Consider the following 20,652-nt stretch of genomic DNA (forward strand, 5'->3'; position numbering starts at 1 on the left):
ACCTAAAACAAAAGCAAACCAAGAGGACAGCTAGATCAGGAGTGGAACCATAGAAATGAAGAACACATGGAGGGTTAGCAACAGGGGGGTGGGAGGAGGAGAAGGGGGGAGAAGGCACAGAAAATAGCATAGATGGTAGGTAGAAAATAGATAGGGGGGAGGGTGAGAATAGTGGGGGAAATATAGAACCTAAAGAAATTGAGACACGTGGTTATAAACTAAGGGGGGGAGAATAGTGGGGGAGGGAGTGTGCGGGTGGAGGGGAATGAAGGGGGGGAATAGAACAACTGTAATGGTATAATCAATAAAATATATTTTAAAAAAAGAAAAAAAAAGAAAGATCAGAAATATTATATTGAATGGGTGAAAAGGAAATTCTTGGTTGAAGAACCCTTGGTGTGCAGACGTTCAAAGGGGGTGAAGTTGTTTTTCAGGGATATGCAAGTCATTTGACATGACAGAAAGTGGGGAATGTAAGTAAATGTCAGAAGTGACATGGTTGGAATGTAAGGTTATTGAAAATTCATAGGGAAGATGAAAGCCAGGCTAAAGTGTGCTACTTTATTCAGTGGGTCATTCGAGTGTTCTGCACAGAAGAGTAACAGGCATTAGTTGTTTTTGAAAGGCAGCATGAATAATGAGGCAGATTGGAAGGTTTTAGATTAGATGCAATTGACAAATTTGCTTTCATCAGTCCTATACACTTTGTTTCATTTTTGAACACTGTATTCATTTTCTGTTGCTGCTATAACAAATTACCACAGAGTTTGTGGCCTAACGCAGCATAGATATATTATCTTACAGATTTAAAGGTTGGAAGTATGAAATGGGTCTAAAATCAAGGCATTGGAAAGGCTATGGTCCTTCTGGAGGCTCTAAGGGAGAATATATTCCTTGACTTTTCTAGCTTCTAGAGGCTGCCCAATTCTGGGCTCTTGGCCCCTCTCCATCCAACGCCAGCAGCTTAACATAGTCAAATCTCTCTCTGACTCTTACATTCTGCTTTCAACATCATAACTCCTTCTCTGACTCACAGGACTCTTGTGATTATTACTCTGGGACAATTTGAATAACCCAAGATTAACCTAATGTCAAAATTCTTAATCACATCAAAAAGTTCTTTTTCCCATATAAGATAACAAATCACATGTTCCAGGATTAAGATGTGAACATCTTCAGAGTGGAGGCATCTTTCTGCCTACCAAGACATACTTAGCACAGAGTTTAAAGTATAAGAGAAGGTGGAGCAGACACTCCAAGCATGGACTTCTGGAGACATGTCCTGGATTTTAGCCAGTGTCACATAGGTGAATCGAAATAGTCCTAATTGAAGTCCCCGAGGAAAGGACTTCAATTAGAACTTTGCTGCCCTACTGACATATTTAAACTATTTTGCATTGATACTTCTGAGTGACACTGAATAAAGATTTAACAAGAACACAAAAGATTACATTCATTTATTGTTAAGAAAAAGTAGAAAATTAATTTTTCTAAAAGTAGTTAATGAAACATTTGGAAAACTGAGATAACTCTTCTGCCTTTACCTCAAAATTCAGCAACAATGAATCTGACATTTATATTCACATTTACTATCATGTGACTCTGTCTTGTTGCAAGATCAAAGAACATAGTGTTTTGTGTTTGGGGTGCTCCTTTCTGGGGGTTGAGGCTTTGGAAGGTCTAGGAATTTTTCCAAATCTCTATTATATATCCTATGCTCCAGGTGCATAAAAATATATTCTGAAACATGAGTGTAGATAATATGAGAATGTAGTACAAAGACTCTTGGCCTGGGATTCAGGGAAACACCATAACTGTCCCTGGTTTGCTGTACGATCAAGACCAGACTAACAAATATTTTCATGTTTAAGTTTTCCAGTGTTACTCAAGTATTAAAAAAATTTTTACCTCTAGTTATGCTATGAAGATGTTGTGGTATAAAAAGGGATAATATACCAGAAAGTCCTTTCAAATAAAGTTCAAAACCAAGGGAGGTTCCTGTCCATTCACTGACCGCGTGCTATTTCTCATGCACCCTACTATACCAGGGGTAGAGTGATGATAACACGTGTCCTAAAGACACGAGTGGACAAGTATAACCTGGAAATAAGTACAGAGACTCATGGTCACTGCTGTAAAAGAGGTTTAGAAATTGTGTTCATGTACCTTGTTTGGTAGTTGAATGGTTAGAGATAGATATGATGGTGGGAGTCTATTCTAGAAAGATGATGGCAAGCATTCTCTAGAAGTCAAAGTTGAAGGGTATTGTCTCCCTCCCTAATCTTTTGTAAATACTGATCTACCTCACACACAAAAATATGAAAATGACTGCACTGGGCAGTGTCTTCAGCTCACAGGTAACCTAATGCAGACAAATAGGGCTCTGTGGAGTTTACTGAAGACCATATTTCTCAGTACTGGCTCACCCTGGGACCTATCCCAGGATCAGTCATATTTCTCATTCTTCATATGTGTGTGAAGGGAGTAAAGAGTTATTGAAGAAAAGTGACAGTGAATCCCATATGCTTCCTTTCTAAATCACTTATATAGAAAATCTGCTTAGTCTACATGTCAAGAAGGAATTTTTTGAGCTAAGGTTGCAAATTCCATGCAGGTTCTGAAATTATGTTTGTTCTTACATCATCACTATTTTCAAAGAGCCTGCAGTTGGTGTATAATGTTATAACTAAGCAAAAGATGGGAAAGGGCCTATTTTCTTCTTACGGCTCTTGGTTTAATAGGGCTACTAGGCAGCAGCTACTTTAAGCCTGCAGACTTGCCTTATATGAAATAATATTTCTAATTCCACAATTAAAAGGAAAGATACTAAGCTTTCAGTCTTCACTCTGACACTGATTTTATTTATTAATTTTCATCTCTGGCATGTATTCTTTCCAAGAAACAGTATAAACTAGAGAATGGGATTATTATATAATAATAGTATGGTAAGAGCTAACCCCAGGTTATGTGGAAATATGACCCATAACTAAAAATACAGTTCCAAAAAGTAAACTGATAACATGTAAACTTATGATATATAACCCAGATATATCCTAATTGTTCTTATAATGAAAAATAGAGAGCACAACATGTTACATAATAATATTAGTCAGAAATTCTTAGAGGAAAACTAGTTTAATTAACTCTAGACATAAAATTATTTTTAATAAAGTTATCTTCAAGTTCAAAGAAGCAACTCTACAAAAGTGATTTCAGTTCCCCTAGTCTCAACCTTTTGTACTTTCTTTTCCTCAATAATTTCTCCTTTATCTTCCAGAGAGCAAAAATGCTTAAAAGAAAAAAACCCTTTCTTTTCTGGGTTTGGAGAAAAGTAGCTAAGAAACAAATCCTTACCAAGGAGGGCAGTAGGGATCTAGATTCACCATCCCTTGAAAAGACTTCAGTCATTGATTTGTGGATTCACTAAACATATCTTTAGTGTGTATCTACCATGCACTGAGCAATATGCTAAACATGGCATTTATAAAGTGACTGACAGAGAGATCGCCTGATGTGCAATATAAAGAAATACACAATTAAATTGAGCCACAAAGAATTCTAGCTGCTGCCTTTATAAAGATAGCACTCATCTTTCATGCCAAAGCCTGAGCCTGGCTGCAACCCTTGCTAAGACCTCTTCTGAACAGATTTCCCACTGAAAGTCAAGATTCGTTGACAGGCTAACTATTTTATTTGTAAATGCTGCAGGGCAACTAGAAACCCTCACTTTGAACATTGCTTTGCTAATTGGCACTTTTAGCGATAAAGCAAAAATGAAACAGATAAGAAACTCAACTCCATCAATCAGTTACTAGATTACAGGTAAGACAATTTCAGTCTGCAAAAGTGTATTTTGGCATTTTTAGCTATAGATACATATGGGTTTTATTTGCAAGTAGAGTTGTCTTTTACTTTTTGTCTGCCTAGCATTTTTTCTTTATAGAATTGTAGCCACCTGGTGAGATTACCATACAACTAATACAGCACTGGTCATCGCACTGAAGTTTCACTGACACAAGAATTGGCCACCTTACTTAAACTAGCGCATCACAGTACTGTTCCACCAGAGAAGGGGTGGTTGGGTCATGAGTGGGCATGTGACTGAAAGCGTGCTGATCGGTCTTTCTTTTCATAGGCTGAAATGGTTGGAGAAGGAGAGAGAAGGGTGGTGGGGAAGAGAGGTGGGGGCGGGGAATAGAAATAGAGAGAGATAGGAGATGGAGAGATTCAGAGAGACTGATTTATTTTCCTTCAGGGTCACCCTTCCCCTTTTATGTTAAAACCCTGACTGAGAATAAGGTTAAGGGAGAAGAAATTATAGCTAAGAGGTATAGAGATAAATAGAATACTTATGATATCATTTGAACTTCTGAATCCAACCATTTTTGAAATTAAACCACCCTTATGTTTTCCAGTTACATGATCCATACTTTCTCCTTTCTACTTAACCTATTTTGATATGACGTTTTTGCCATTGATTTATTCACTCTCAAAAATTAAAATATTATGGCTGTGGTTTGAACATGCATACACATACCTACACATATACATATATAAACACATATATACATATATAAACTGAATTTAATCAAATTGAATTTATTTGGCAAAACAAATCTGTTTTGGGGAAGAGGGCATGCTGTATGTATGTAATAAATCTATACCTTCTGTGTCATGTGCCGACATAGGTACTTGAAGTTGAATGGCATTTAGTCTAGCAAAGCTATGGTGGGGTGTGATGGTACACTGGGAAGAGCATTCTATTGGGAATTAGAAGGGACAAAGTCTGCTAAATTTTCTACGTGAATATATTTCATTTTTGAAGTCAGAAAAGGAATAAAGGCAGTTCCATTTTGGAAGTGAATTGGGAGGATCTCGGTTCTAGTTTGGATTCTGCCATAAGCTTGCTCTTTGATTAGTTTCCTTCTTTGTAAAATAAGGGGGTTGGAGCTGTGGCTGCCACACCAGACTCTAATGACCCCTGGATATGTTAAGGAGTACACTGAAGGGTGGGATGTGGGGAAAAGCGGCAAAGGAGGGTTCCCATACCCTTCCACCCTGATCTACAAACCAGAGGAGCTCTAACCATTGCCTTTCTTTTATCTACTGAGCTTGAATATCTGCTTTCAGCTGAAGGGTTTCTGTGCTTTAAAATTCAAAGGAAAAAAAGTTTAAAACCACCAGGCTTGATGATCCCTAAATTCCTTTTGCTTTATAACACTCTTTGAAGTTAATCTCCAAATTAATGTTTTTTTTTTCTCTCAGAAATGCAGTACCCTACTCACAGAAAATAACCATCCTCTGTAATTGCTTTTACTTAATCCAAGCCTGTTGGTCATATTAGAATACTCAGAATCTTTACTTTTGTGAAGTATGGTATTTAAAATTTATAAAAAAACTTAGTCTGAGAATTCAAATTAGTGTTTTAAGTATTCAGATTCAGAACATTTAAGAAAGAGAGAAAAGACAAACTGGATTTATATCACTGTGACACTAGGGAAGGAACTGACCATAGATAAATGGCGTTCATCAACTAGTAAAAAGGTTTCTGTTTATTTCTATCATTACCAACAAATACTGGCTCTATGTCCACTCTATTCTGGACAGAATGGTAGATCTCTGTAGTATATGAAGGCCTATGACACGCTCCCCATCTAATTAAGAACAGACATGAGCTTAAATATAACTACAGCTGCAAAGCTTCAAATGGTGTGTGCAGAGATTAAATTTTCTGTCTGAACAAGAATGTAGCTCATTTAGCACCTGGCTAGCTGAAGTTTCAAACGATTTAGGTTTTACCCTAAAAACTTATTGTACTTCTTTTGTGAAATAAAGTGGTAAATTATTTGGTCAATTATTTTTATTAAAGGATATTTAATGTCCTATAAGAGATAGGACATCAGAACAAGTACTAGCCTTTTGCCTTACCCAGCCCTCTCCAGTCACATTTTTGAAGAGACTAAAAGAAAGGGGGAAAAAAACTAATATAGGTTGTGTTCCTTCAATTCTGTTTACTTTAGATTCTCTGTAGTATTTTGTTTTTCTAAGTGAAAGTGTTGTGGGAGAAAACATTTAGCTCCTGAGAATTCTAATGCTTAAACCATTATCACCGTTGTTCTACTTTTCTGAGCTTTCTTCTTTCTTCCTCCAGTGTTTCCTACATCAAATATCATAGTTCACCTGGGGGAAAGCACAGCACAGTTCCACCAAGGAATCAATAGGCCAAGCTCGTGTCTTCTAACATAGGAGTTTTCATTCAAATCTCAGCTGTGATAGACTGAAAGTCATGTACACACAAGTAGCCAAACCGAAGTAAATGAGGTTTCTTAATTAATTGTCTGGATGTTCATTGACTGACTTGGCTGCATCCCAGTTTTTTCATTAGAAAATGAAAAAAAAATCACCTGAACTCTCTCTGACGAAATGCTGCCTGCTCTGGCATGTGGGTGCTGGTGTGAATCACCAGGAAGGGTAATAAGGAGCTTTCAAGGATCCCACTGAGTTTGCAGCCCTGCTGCTGGAGAAACGGCTGGGTTGCCACAACCACTTGGAGTTCTCCCTGAGTCCTCCATTCCTGGCTGAGTACAGAAATTCTCTGATTTATCTTACATAGAAATGCCTCTAGGCAAAAATGCTGCCAGTCATTACTCACTGGGAAAATACAAAGGCTTTCTTTGGGTTGTTCTCTGTCTCTCTTCCTTCCCTTCTCTCTTGTCCCTCCCCTCCTCTCTCCTTTCCTCACCCATCCTCCTTTTCCATCTGTACTAGTTTCTTGCCAAATCTTTCTAGCAATATACTTCTTCACTAGCAGAGTTTGACGGTAGCAAAATAAAAGTCGATTGTGAATTCTTCGCTTCCTTCAGCTCAAATCAATCTAAAAAGTTGGAACAACACACAAATACATAAAATTTTCTTTAAAGAAGTAACACAAATGCTCAGTGAAGTTTTACTAGCTAAGAAAACTCAAGCACTAATGAATAGCTTGTCTCATGATGTGAGAGATGGGATCTCTAAAAAGGAGGGATTTCTTTTAAACTCATTTATTAATTTCACAAAATTGTAATGCTTTTAATATACAAGGCACTAGATACCTAAATAAAAAAATAAAATATGACAATGAAAAAATAAAAAAATAAAAAATCTCAACCATATAGTTTACTTTCTAGTAGACAGGGATATAGTTTTCCTCCCATATCCATGGTTTCACTTTCTGCGGTTTCACTTACCCAAAGTCAACTACAATTTGAAAATATTAAATAGAAAATTCCAGATAGTCAATAGTTTGAAACTGTGTGACTTTCTGGGTAGCACAATAACATCTTGCACTGTCCCATTCCATCCCACGCATAGGTGACTCATCCCTCTGTCCAGTGTATCCATAAAAGTGTTATCTGCCAGCTAGTCACTTAGTACTCGTCTCGGTTATTTAGCTAGACTATTGCAATATCACAGTGTTTGCATTCAAGTAACCCTTGTTTTACTTAATAATGACCTTGAAGTGCAAGAGTGGTGATTCTGGCAATTGGGATACACCAAAGAGAAGCCATACAGTGTGTGTATGTGTAGTAACAAAACACAGTATACACAGGGTTGGGTACAATCCGTGGTTTCAAACATCCAGTGGGTATCGTGGAACTTATTCCCCATCGATTACGGGGAAATACTGTGTATAGAAGACATGAGACCACTCAGCCTCAAGTTGTAAGGGTAATGGAACTGTAGAGAATAGAGGCAGGGACTAAGAGAGACTCTAGTCAATTAATATTGTCATTTTTATTTATTAACACTTATTATATTTCCCCCCAAACATTTTAATATTAATATTTCTACTTTGACAATGAGTACACAGAAGCTCTCCTGCACAACGTACACAACTAGCAATGATCAGAGACAGGGCTCGAATACAGGCCTCTTGGCTCCAAAGCCCATGTTGTTTCTAGCACATCACATAGCAAAGGGAACTATACGTAGTGCACCTAACAGGATCTGATTTAAAATGAAAATGATACAATTAATTATGATAAAATACTTAAGTCCCTTTTCCTCAGATGGTTGAGGGAACAGGCTGCCGTGATCAGGCCTTACCACGTGTGGACGTGGGACTTGTGTGATGCAGCCCAACCTGCACGGTGATGGGCAGAGTTGCATGGTGGTGCTCAGATCATCACAATTCCCTCATCTCCTTCAGGTACTTGCTCAGATATCATCTTAGCAGCCCAAATATCATCAAGAGGTCACACTGCTGAAAATTGCAAACACCCTCCCAACACACAACTCCAATGCCCCTTATAATTTTGCCTTCTTTTTCTCTGAAGCATTCTCACCATCAGACATACTGTTAGTTTTTCTTGCTTTGCATATGACTGACTGTTTCTTTTTTGGAATCTAAGTTCCATGAGGGGAGTTTTTTTTTTTAAACTTTATTTATTTATATTCAGAGGGGAAGAGAAGGAGAGAGGGAGAGAAACATCAATGTACGGTTGCCTCTGGTGTGTCCCCTGCTGGGAACTGGCCTGCAACCCAGGCATGTGCCCTGACTGGGAATCAAACCACGATCGTGTGGTTCGCAGGCCCACGCTCAATCCACTGAGCTACACCAGCCAGGGCGGATGAGGGGAGTTTTTAAAAAATCATTTGTACTCACTCTTCTATATTCAGTATCTACAAGGCACATGGAAGATGTTGAACAAATATGTATAAAATATATTGATCCATATTAATTTTCAGACAACATTTATAGCAAAATAGTTCAAGGATCTTATTCCTCTTTTCATAACCTATTTCATTCATTCTTCTCTGTAAGTGGGGTGACTCTGTACATGAAATAAAGACACTGGCCCCAAAAGGAGAACATTAGTTTCTTTTCAGAAGAAAATGGACTGGAATTGTAGTGAAAAGAACCTCTGGCATATCTGTCTTATTTAAAAATTTTATAACAAAAATACGTTCATGAAGTACTTTAAAATTACATAGAAAATAAGTAAAAATAAGGCACTAAAATAAAATCAGTTTTACTACTGTTACATTCTATTTTTTCTACTAAAATTTCTGTAAAAGTTTCTAAAATGTCTTGCATATGATTGCCACTTAATGAACTAATAAATAAAAGACTATTCAGTTAATAACAAGAGTAGTGTATGAACAACAAAACTACATTACAATTAAAAATATAAGGACAATCCCTGGCTGATGTAGCTCAGTGGATTGAGTGCCAGCCTATACACCCAAGGGTTGCAGTTCAATTCCTAGTCAGGGCACATGCCTGGGTTGCAGGCCAGGCCCCCAATAGGGGGCGTGTGAGAGGTGACCACACATTGATGTTTCTCTCCTTTTCTTTCTCCTTCCCTTACCCTCTCTCTAAAAATAAATAAATAAAATCTTAAATATATATATATATATATATGTAAGGGTGAGAAATGTTGAGATAAGGAATTTGTTGAGATATGACATGCTAGTAATTCCTATAGTTCTTCTCCAAAATTCAGAGATAGAATCTCATCCATTCTCCCATGCCTAAGATATAAGAAAATCATTGTTACTAACTTTGTTTTTCAATAAAGCAATAAATTAATAAGTAATAGTGATAATACTAGTAGTTAACTCTTATTAAGTACACATACTATATGAGTCAACTTATATATACATATATAGGCATATATGTTCATATGTATGTGTATCTATATCAGTCTATCTGATTTTTAAATGATTTTAGATTCCTTGGATCTGAGTTTTGTGTATTTCACTGATTTTGAAAAATTCTTCACTATTATCACTTCCAATATTTTTCTTCTACCTTTTTCTCTCTTTCTTTTCATTCTGGTATTTTACCATTTCATGGTCTCACACAAATCTGGGATACTTTGTTCATGTTTTTCAACTCTTTCAACTGCTGTGTGTTCACTTTGGATAATTTCTATGACATTTCTTATTATCTGTTTTTTGTTTTCTCTATGCAGTCTGCTGACAATGTCATCAAATCAATTCTTTATCCTAATTTTTCCCATTTCTAATATTTCTCTTTGGATCTTATTTTAAAGGTTTAATTTCTCTGTTGAAATTCCTCTCTTCAGGTATGTTGCTGATCTTTCCCACTGAATTCTTTAATATATCGTAGTAATGAAGTCCTTTTTGATATTTCCATTATTTGGGTCATCTCTGGGTTGGTTTTATTAACTATATTATCTCTTAATCACAAATTCTATTGTCTTGCTTATATTAGCCCATTTATCAAATGACAAAATCTGTGCATAACAGAATAAAGACTGAAATAAATAATGTATTGCACCTTAGACAAAGATCCATCTCTCACTTGTGGGCTGTTAATGCCAAGGACTGAATCAATGCAGTCTTTAGCTACTCTGAACCTGGGCATTGTGGTTTCAGTTAACTTCAGTATATCCCCGGGGATAGATTCTCTGAAAGCTAGACTGGCATGCCTTGGTCTTAATATAATACCTGGAGTAAAGAGGACTTTTCTCAGTTCTGTTTTGCTCACGCTTCGGCTGAACTTGTGAGCTTGTATTCCTTTCCCTTGGAGTTGAGGGATGGACCTCGCTCCCCTCCCCTTCTCCTGTAGATGGCCACTGGTATACAAGGGTGGGCAAAAGTAGGTTTACAGTTGTAATACAAATAATTACAATCATTAATAAATAATAATAAAGGAATAAACTGTTTCATATACTAACAACTGTCCATCTCCTTTTGCTCACCCTTGTATAGTCAGCATGAAGCTTAAAGGGCAGAAGGTCTTTTGTTTCTATATGTGCCTTCTTCTTCAGACACACACCAGCCTTTTGCAAGTGCTCCGGAATCTTTTGCAGCTGCCCTTCCCTCAGGGCTAGATGATACCTGCCTGGTGTGTTGCACAAAGCCGTAAATGCCTCCTCCCAAACAAGTTAAGAACCTTAGATTGCTTTAACAAAAAACTCATTTTTAAATATTTTTTGATATCACTGTATTTGTTATAGTCCCCTCTTATTTTTAATTGCCTAATTAGCCAACATTTAAAATTCCATATCTGTTTATAGTTACCAAAACAATTGCTAATATTTTTGTTCAGTATTTTCTTATATTTTACTTCTTCTTTTTAGGTTTACCTTTTCGCCAGAAGTAGAAAACATTTTTTACCCCCATGGAGATAGATCACTGAGGTATGTGAATGTTATATTTTTCAGTGTTTACTGATTTGAAAATATTTTTATTGAAGATATGTTCAAAGTCAACTTTATTCTTCACCAACGAAAAAGTTTGACTCCTAATTTTTTCCTTTTTTTATTGTTGTGCAATTACAATTGTCCCCATTTCCCCCCCACTACTCTTCCCTGCCCTACATACCCCCACCTCCCACATTCAACCCTGCTCCCCTTGTTGTCTGTGTCCATGGGTCCTTTATACATGTTCCTTGATGACCCTTCCCATTCTTTGCCCTGTAACTGTGGTACATTTATACAATGGAATACTATGCAGCAGAAACAAAGAAGACACTCCAACCCTTCATGACAGCACAGATGGAAATAGAGAGCATTATGTTAAGTGAAATAAGCCAGACAGTGAAAGACAAATACCACATGATCTTACCTATAAATGGAACCTAATCAACAAAACCAACAAATGAGCAAAATAGAACCAGAAACATGGAAATAACAAACTGACTTAAAAATATTTTATTTTGATCTCACCCTTAAATATTTTTACCTGAGTTCATTTAGGTAGCTGACATTTATCTTCCCTCAACTCTGTATAAGAATTATACCATTATTTCCAGAAATTACATTATTGAAGAATGGTCTTCAATCAGATTGACTGCTTTTCCTTTGCCGGCAACCTGCTTTAACTATGGATGTTTTGGGATTTTTTTCCCCCTTTGCCTTCTATATGTTTCAGTTGTATCATAATGTGTCTGGGTTTGTAAATATTTTTAATTTTGGTATTTTTCACTGAATATGATTCTTCAATCTATATGATGTTTTGAGCTCGAGAAAAAATTCAGACCCAATTTAATTAATATATCTCAATTCTTCCTATTCTCTACCAAAATTTATTAGATGTATTTTGCAATTTATTCAATCTTTCACGTCTCATAACATTTTATTTTTAAAATGTCCCATATGTTTACCAACTAGAGATTCATTCTGGGTAATTTACTCTGAACTATGTTTCACTTCTATAACTCTCCTTCTGCTGTGTCTAACCTAGAACTTAACTCTTCCATGAAAGTTTTTATAATACAACTGTTCTTCTCTCTTAATATGCTGTTCTTGCTTAGTAGATAACTGCTTGGAAAATTTAAGCATCCTAATTTTAAAGTGCCTTTTAGATTCTCCTATAATCAGCATTTCCTTCTGTGTAATTGTCCTATACATTGGACTTCTACATTACATTTCATAGCATTGAATTTCCTCTTGAACTTTGTACATTTTAAATATGTGAATTAACAATGAATGGAAATGACCCCCTGAATTAAGAAGCCCTAGGTTGAAGATGTACCCCTATGGCTGGGGTATCAAACTCATTTTCACTGGGGGCCACATCAGCCTTGAGGTTGCCTTCAAAGGGCTGGATGTAATTTTAGGACTATAAATGTAACTACTCCTTAACAGTTTGAAGCGAGAGCTCCATGCTGCTGCCAGGTAGAAACGAAGTGCTGGGTCAGATAAAACAAGGTGGGGGGCCAGATTCAGCCCCTCGGCCTTGTGTTTGCCACCTGTGACCTAAGGGATAGGGTCATGATTTTTTTGCTAGATAGACATGATAATCATTGGCCTTAAATGTATTTTTGTATGTATACTTGAATGAACAATATCTAAGGTATGCTAATGCTAAGCCTACTATCTATCCATTTTTAATTCTTTCTGGAAAGTAAGAAAGAATTATGTTGGTATTAATGGATTTCTCATCTCAGAACTAGGTGCTATTCAGACTGTTCTATTCTGGGGCCTTGGATAGAGAGCTGGGATTCTAGACCCAGCTCTCACAGTGACACCTCTTTCTTGGCTTCCAGCCTGCAGTGTAGAGATCCGTTTCAGCAACGTCATTCTGCACTGATCTCTCATGTTAGTTCCAGTTTCCACTTTTACATTATATGTTAGCCCCATAACATAACCAGTTCTGCTATTACTGAGGGCTTCTACTTTTAACTTCTATTCATTACAGTATGTTTTCCTTTGATTTTTGTTATCTGTAGGTTACCCTATTAGTTATGGCTCTCAAACAAATCCTTTCCTGACGAGTGGATTGGATGAACTTGAAAAACTCCATCTTAAACATATTTGTTTACTTTATCATTGGTAGAGAAGAATTGTTAAGGAACAATAACATCCCCATCATTTTTCCATTTAGCCTAAGAGGAGAGACACAGAGGTTAGGGTTTATAACATCAGAAGTCATTTTATAGTTCAGTTAACAGCCTCATTCTCATTTATCTTGTCTGAGTAAGAAGACTAGAAGATCATAACTAACCTTATATGTTTTTTAAGTACAGAGATCACAAAATAGAATTTATTATATCTTGACACATGGACATAATTTGTGTATATGTGTTTTTATTTTTTAGGATTACTTATTTATTTTTAGAGAGGGGAAGGGAGGGAGAAAGAGAGGGGGAGTAACATCAGTGTGTGGTTGCCTCTCACATGTCCCTTACTGGGCACCTGCCCTGAAACCCAGGCATGTGCCCTGACTGGAAATTGAACCAGTGACCCTTTGGTTTGCAGGCCAATGCTCAATTCACTGAGACACACCAGCTAGGGCATGTGTTTGAGTTTATACAGACATATTTAGTTTGTTTAAATTGTGTTAACAAAACTACTTTTATTTTTAAGTACATAAAAGTATAACATCGTTATCTATAAACATTTGAGAAAATTTACTTTATAAAATATTCTTATTTCAATATGTAATTATTGTTCTCATTGTTTTGAACAATTACTTTTGAAATTCTCTCCTAAGATGTTAGTATCTTGGCAATAAATATTTATTCACCAAGTCTGAATCCCAGTATTAATAATTAAAGTGTGTAATTGAGCTGGGTAATACAGTAAAAAATAAAACAAAATAAAATAAACATTCATAAAGTAGTAAAAATTATTTTCCTATTGTTCACAAACATGTTAGTTAAAAAAGTTCCCTAAAAGGGGAAAACACTACAATATTCAAAGTATACCATTTAAATAGAATGGACTAACTCAAAGGATAAAATTTATTTGAATTTATAAGCAACTCCTGTTGTTTATAGATTAATTATTTATTACTACTCCTTGTATCTGTAAATGTTTGTGTGTATGTGCACATATTACTACCTTGGACTCAGAGTAAGCTTGTCCAATTTAATCTAAACACCGAATCTAGATGTCTGTTTATGGCATTCCGATCTTTGGATTTGACAAACCTCATTAAGCATTTTAGAGCTGAAATTGCTCTGTTTAGTACTATTTTTGAATTGCACGCAGTACAATTCTTGTGATTCTTTACCAATTATGCTGTTAGGACACACTGAAAAAGCAAAACATACAAAATTCTACCTGAGCCACTTTTTCTTTTAATGAGAAAATGAGATTATTTTCCCCATTGTCAAAGGCAACTCAATTCATATCATGTTTCCGAGGAATTAACTCATCAATCCTGTGGCAAAAATAAACAGAATACTTGTGTATGTTGCTCTATGAATACTCATCATTACATTAAAAATATGAATGCAAAATCAAAGATCAATTAGAAAATAAAAACATTTTAAGTAGTGTCAGTTTATGAAAGAAATCAGTGAAGATAATATAGACCTTCCTCAGGTTGTCTCACATAAAAATTTTTTTCTTCAGAATGCATAACATCTTAGCAAAACTATTGTTTCTTCTAAACCCTCCTTTCTCGAAGCATCTGATTTCTTCCCTCATACTTTGAAGCATCCTTTAATCAATTATCATTTGCTTTGCTCTATGCTATATCTTTGGCCAAATCCTAAGTAAACACAATAAATAAATGCTGACATAGAGTATTAATCAAGTCAATAAATTATAGTCATATTTTCTTTCTTTTTAAGATTTGGTCTCAGGAGAACAGAGTTCTAATGAAAGATCAGTAATTTACTAAAGCAAACATCATTAATACTTCTCAGAAATATAGCCTTCTTCTTTTAAATGTCATAAACATTTGGCATTTTCCTGTACAAAATAAATGTAAAACTCTCAGAAACACAGAATATGAATTTGTACCTTTCTTTATCCTACAAAAACTCATTTTGATGAAAAGTTAAATATTTTAATGTGATAAAGTGGTAAAAAATAGCCCAGTTGTGGATAACATGTTTTGAAAGGAGATAAAACATTTTAAGAATGACAATAATAATGCCTAATATTACTTGAGCACCTACTGTTTGTCAGGTAATGTGGTAAAGACTTTAGGTTACATTTTCTCCTAATATCTACATGTGCACACACACACAAATAAGTATAAGAGCGTTACTGTTGCATTCTCTATTTCCAAAAAAGAAAGTAAAGTACAAAAGGTAATATACATCAAATTACACAGCTAGTACATGAGTCAAAGAGGAATATAATTCATATATTGTCATCTTAAAATGTATGCTCTTAAGCCACTATGTACTAAAACTTTATTGCAAAGTTTGGGAATTTGGCAGGTCCTTTATCTAATATTCTAAATGTCAGGTTCAATATAATAAAAATAAAAATAATAAAATAAAAGATTAAAAATATTTTCATGTATGAGCTCCTTCTTCAGATAAACATTTCCTTGATGTATAAGAAAATGATTCAGTAGCAGACTTTTTTCAGATAGCACTTAAAAGATGACATTTCCAAAAAAAAAAAAAAAAGAAAGAAAGAAAGATTTCCTGTAGACTGGTGGATCGCATTCACTTTGGAGTTTGTGGCTGATCCTGCAAAGGAATTCTGTGAAGAGCTGTTCAGTCAGACTATATGACAAAAAGTGGGTTCAAATTATACTAATGCCAAGCCAAATAAGAACAGAATTAAAGATGATTAAAAACAACAAAATGTATTCAGTATTAATGATTTCTATTATTTCATCAAATAATAATACCTCAACGATCTTTATATGTTCAGGTTTTTTCCAAATTACATATTCGATTTTGTTTACTGCATTTGGTCAATTTTGCGACACTTGCTACCTGCTGTAGCTATCTAGGCACTCAAAACACAGTTACAATGACTTATGCTGTAGGAGATACTAGCAATAAATACAGATTAGCCATGTAGATCATCACCCTCACTTTTAGCACTATTAGCATGACCTATATTTATTATCATAATCAACTATTCTTCCACTCCATTCCTCAAATGAGGCTGTAGTTCCTAGCATCACACAATTCACAAGTATGCAAAGAACCACCCCAGCAAGTACTTCGTCTAAGCAACATCTCCAGATGGCTAACTCAAATTAAATATTCCCAAGAGAACTGCTCACTATCTTTTCTTTATATCCCTTCTCTGTGCTCAAGGAAGCTGCATGTTAGGAAAATAAGCAAACAAATAAATAAACAAAAATGACTTTTGGAATCAGACAGACCTAAGTTTGAATTAGGACACTACCACATATTAGTTGGGTGGAATTGGGTGAATTATTCAATTTCCTCTGTTTCCATTATCTCATCTGTAGGGGAGATGAAAATATTCACTCTAGAAGGTTTAAGAGAAGTTTATAGATAGTGAATATGATAGAAGTTTACAAATAGTGTCTGGTACACACAGTGGGTTCTTCAAAATGGGAATTATTGCATTACTACAACATTTCATAACATTCTAGTGGACACATACTTAGAAGAAAACTCATGTTCACTTTTAAACTGTTTATTGCTTTTCTAATAAAATTTGAGTATTTTTGCCATATACATACAGTCTTCATTCATTTAAAAATTGCCCCACCTTTTCCTTCCATTAGAGTGTATTCTAGGCACCCTCTTTCTGATACTACCACTATTGTGTAGAAACTACCCTCAAAACATCCTATTCCAGATTATCTTTCCTAACACTGAAGATTCCATCCATCATTTTTACCAAATTAACACCTTATGATCTTAAGAAACTTGTAACCTCACAGCAACTGCCTTAAAAAAATTTCTGTATGACATTCCTACCCTAATATATCTCCCTCTAATCACCTACCACTCTCTGTGTTCTAAAATCATTCTTTCCCACAGATTCATTATCCATTTTACCCATCTCTTATTTCCTTCAATCTTCTCTACTTTCTCCCTCCAAATCTCCCCTCCCCTATTGTTTTCCTGCTTAGCAAACATTCTATATCTGATTTTCAAAAACCTGTGGAAATCCCCACCTTTCCCCCCAGGAACCCTGTGAGATTACTATTTAGAAAAGAAGCCTTAGATGAGTTCATACGTCTGCCTTAATAGAGCAATTCTTACCTGCTTAAGTCCTCTGCAACTTAGGGCAAAGCATCAGTAACTCCCTTCAATGTCCAAATCTCACAATTCCCTCTTTAGGCTTCAGTGTGACCAAACATAGTCCTTTAATGTCTTCCTTTCTACCTATGTATGATGCCTTAATATCTGAGTCTGCAACCTCCTAGAGAGCATATAATGTGTCTGCCTCAAATAGTAGCCTACGCAGAAAGATACTTCAAAATATTACTGAAGCTGATGAAGAGGAAGATGAACGAAAATGTGCTATTACTGGCTAACCTGCAAAACACAATCCTAAAATTCTAATTTTACTCAAACCAATTCTACTACCCCATGCCCAGAGGCACTCAAGCATCAAGACTGCGAAGCTTACACACACTGCTGTGAAATTCAGACTCATAGAGCAGCCGAGGCATATAAATATGCAAATCATAGATGTATACAGATACAGCCTTCCAATAGAGAACACCAGCTGTCACAGGCAGGAAAATCACTCCAAGGACTTGGCACTGGTGAACTGGTAAATACCCCCTGGTTGTTGCTACCCCATCAATCATGGGCCATTTGGCCAGGCTGCATTCTTGAACAGGTTTTCTCCCTCTTTCAATTTAGTTAAAGAACATTTTTTTAGGGCAATGAAATAATCTGGTATAATTTTGATCTGAGTTGGATATAGGAATTTATCATCCTCTGGACATACGCTTTTCTGTAATTTGCCATTGGAAAAAAATCTACATCCCTCTCCAAACCCCACCAAAAAACCCCCAAACCTCCGAATAAAAATATTAAGCTGATAATTTGTTTCTCTTTATTAAAGAATAATTAGAAAAGATTCTGCTGGGATATGAGTGTTGGGCAATGTGCAGAGTTTGGTCGTTGGTTCACCATTTTTTTTTCTCAGAAACTATTGAAGAATATTGGCCCAGAAAATTTTAGATCCTCAAGTTTTCCCAAGTGATTATAAAATGAAAGGGGAATGAGGAGGAGAATGAAAATTGAGTGGTATGACAAACTTATGATACCCCCAAAGTTTATGGAAACTCCTGTTTAATGGAGGGGTAAATAAGAAATTTACTTCTCAACAAAAAACAGAGAATGGTTTACAACCATAGAGGCATTGTTAGAGAAGTAAATATGTCATCGATTTTAGGTAGCAGTACTACCCAGCAGAGAGCTGATCAATGAAAGTTGCATACGTTTTCAGATGCTGCAGGATATTAAAGAAAAATCCCATTTCTCCCTCCATAAACCATTTCATCCCAGTAATTTAAAGTGTACCAAAAACCATTATTTGGTCAGCAACCAATCAGCATTCAAGAAAGTTAGATCTACCCTTCTTTTTCTGTCTTGGAACTACCTAACACGCTCTTAGTTTTGTTGTAAGCATTGTACAGTTCTTCTGACTGGATATTTTGTAGAAAATAAGTTGTCTTCCCGCTTTAATGTTTTCTCATGGTAGCAAGTACCAGACGAGAAAACTGACATATTTCTTTGGAAAATTTAAAGTACTCAATAATTATTAGATGGGCGATGTTCATTACACCTTTATAAAGAAGCTGATGAAGTTAATTGCTGTTTCAAAGACAGAGGGAGCAGGGTACAGATAATGACAAAGATATGCTCCTTTCAAGCAAAGATAGGATGATGGAGAATCACAATGAAAAAGACTAAGATTTTGATCATCAATATTCTTTATGTGATTCTGTCCTCCACTGCAAACCTGGATGCTACTGTGAGAAACTTAATTCTAATCAATTACCAAGTATTTTCTGAACTTTATTTTCTGAAGTTCTGTGTGGTTCCAAAGAGGCACAAGGCACAGTCTGTTCATGCTGGGAGCTTTTACTAGTAAAGAAGAAAAGATACATATTCAAATGGACAGGTTATAAGGTAGAATATGATGCGTTCAGAAAAAGATAAAATGATTGCAGTTGGGAAAAGAGAGCTTGCTTGTGGGTATAAGGTCAAATAAGCCACCAGATAGAAACCACTCTACACAGAGTATGCAGGATAACTTTTTTTTAAAAAACTTCAGTGAGAACTTGTTCTCCCCTGCTTAAAACATTCAACTGACTTCAGCCACACATGAAACACCCAAATACATGTCACCAAAAGCACAGCAAGACAAAACCCTAACATACCTACAAGGATCTAAGTCTCTCTGCATCATCCTCTTGCTCCCCATCCCTCTTTGGTCACTAGGTTCCAGCTTATTGGCTACATACCCCAAGTCTGCCTGAAATCCTCTTTCTCATACTCCATGCCCAGATAACTCTACTCACAGAAATTTGGTGGAAGAACTAGATTATCCAGGATATAGGGCATGCACATATGGAGAAGTTAGTTTAGAAAAAAATTGTTGTAGAAAAATCACTTAAAACAAGACTATTCTGTGTGCTGTTGTGAGAACTTGAGAGATAAGAAATATTAGTATCAGAGCCATATTTCACAAATATCTCTAAGTGATATCCAGGACAGTCTAGAATACAGAAATGTTGAAACAAGGGATACCCCTTCTCTTGACAAAATATGAGAAAGAGATGACAAGGGTCTAAATTAGAGAATATAAGAAAGCATTATTTACAAAAATGTGTAACTGATTGAATGGAAGAAATAGATATGGATGGAGAAGTTAGAAATAACCCTGCTTTCAGAGAGATTAATTGTGCCATTATCAGAAATAAACAAATTAGAAGGAAGAAGAGGAGATGCTTCAGAGAGAAAGATTAATTTTGACATGAATACATTAAACATGAAGTGCCTAGAAGATAGAAAAAAATCCTTTACAATGTATTTCTGGACTAGAATTCTCTTTGACTCCAAACCCCTCAACTCCACCAAAAAAGAGGCAAGACTGGCAATGGAGACTTGGAATCAAACTATATAGATGTTACATTAAAGGTGAGGTCATCATAGCCCTGGCTGTTGTGGCTCAACTGATTGAGCGCTGGCCTGCATACCAAATGGTTGCTGGTTTGATTCCCAGTCAGGGCACATGCCTGGGTTGCAGACCAGGTTCCCAGTTGGGGGCATGCAAGAAGCAACCACACATTGATGTTTCTCTCCCTCTCTTTCTCTCTTTGTTTCCCTCTGTCAAAAAAAAAAATCCTTAAAAAGGCAGAAATAAAATAAAAGATGAGGAAAAAGATGAGGTCATCAATGGACAAAAAAATGAAAAGGATGAAGCAAGGGCAGCTCTGATGAAACATACAGAAATAAGATCATATAACCAAAGAGTTTCAAGTTGACATAGTCCGAGA

The 20,652-nt window shown here is 35.9% G+C and overlaps 1 protein-coding gene across 3 annotated transcripts in view; it reads right to left on the reverse strand.

Moving 5' to 3' along the window:
- Positions 1 to 20,652, reverse strand: part of LSAMP (limbic system associated membrane protein) — a 630,861-nt gene that overhangs the window by 261,469 nt on the left and 348,740 nt on the right. The gene's annotated exons all lie outside the window — the stretch shown is intronic.

This window comes from Sturnira hondurensis, unplaced genomic scaffold (genome assembly GCF_014824575.4).
Source record: "Sturnira hondurensis isolate 20B ecotype Veracruz unplaced genomic scaffold, ASM1482457v3 Scaffold0004338, whole genome shotgun sequence".
Taxonomy (NCBI): Eukaryota; Metazoa; Chordata; class Mammalia; order Chiroptera; family Phyllostomidae; genus Sturnira; species Sturnira hondurensis.